The following is an 852-nucleotide window of genomic DNA, read 5'->3' on the forward strand; positions in this document are numbered from 1 at the left end:
AATCAATAACTCTCTTGACAACATAATTTTACTGTATTACCATTATTTTCAATATGTTTTTATTCATATTTATTATAAATTAAATAAATCATATAAATATAAATTAAAATAAAAAATTTAAGTAATAAAAATAGGAAAAATATTTTTTAGTGTGAATAAAAAATTAATAAAAATATATTTTTCTTGTACTTTTTGTTATTTTTCAAACATTTTTCTTAAAATAAATATATAATTTATATTCCCAAGATAAATGATCAAACAAATGACCCATTAACTCCTCTTTTCCTTTAAATTTTTAGTGATAAGAACATTTTGGATATTATGAAAATAATAAAAGATAAACGGTACTTATTAATTTCATTAAGAGAAATTGGCAACCTCCTTAATATTATGGTTCAGATTTTACTAAATCTATATAAACTATATCAAAGAAATACCTTAGGATGACATGAAACTTGGATCTCAAAAATCTTGCAACTAATATGTGGATATAAGCCTGGCAAAAATTCATATTACCCATTAATATGTCACGAATTCACTCGATAAAAATTTTTTTAGATCGATCTTTATGGATCTGGTTAGTAATGGGTCAGGCAATTAAAACCCATTCCATAAGGTGTCGGGTTTGGGTTTAAGATAAAAAATCTATTTCATCCATTACCCATTAACATTTATTATTAATAATTTAATCAATTTTTTAGCTTAGATTATAAAATTTAAAAGAAAAAAATGAATTGACTACTTATATAAAATTATGACAAACCCTAAAATTCCCAAGTATTTAAATTTTGTAGTCATCATTGTACATTTGCATCTTCTAATGTAATGCAAGTATCTGTGTATATGTGTGTG

Source organism: Citrus clementina, unplaced genomic scaffold (genome assembly GCF_000493195.1).
Source record: "Citrus clementina cultivar Clemenules unplaced genomic scaffold, Citrus_clementina_v1.0 scaffold_1, whole genome shotgun sequence".
In the NCBI taxonomy this organism is placed as follows: domain Eukaryota; kingdom Viridiplantae; phylum Streptophyta; class Magnoliopsida; order Sapindales; family Rutaceae; genus Citrus; species Citrus x clementina.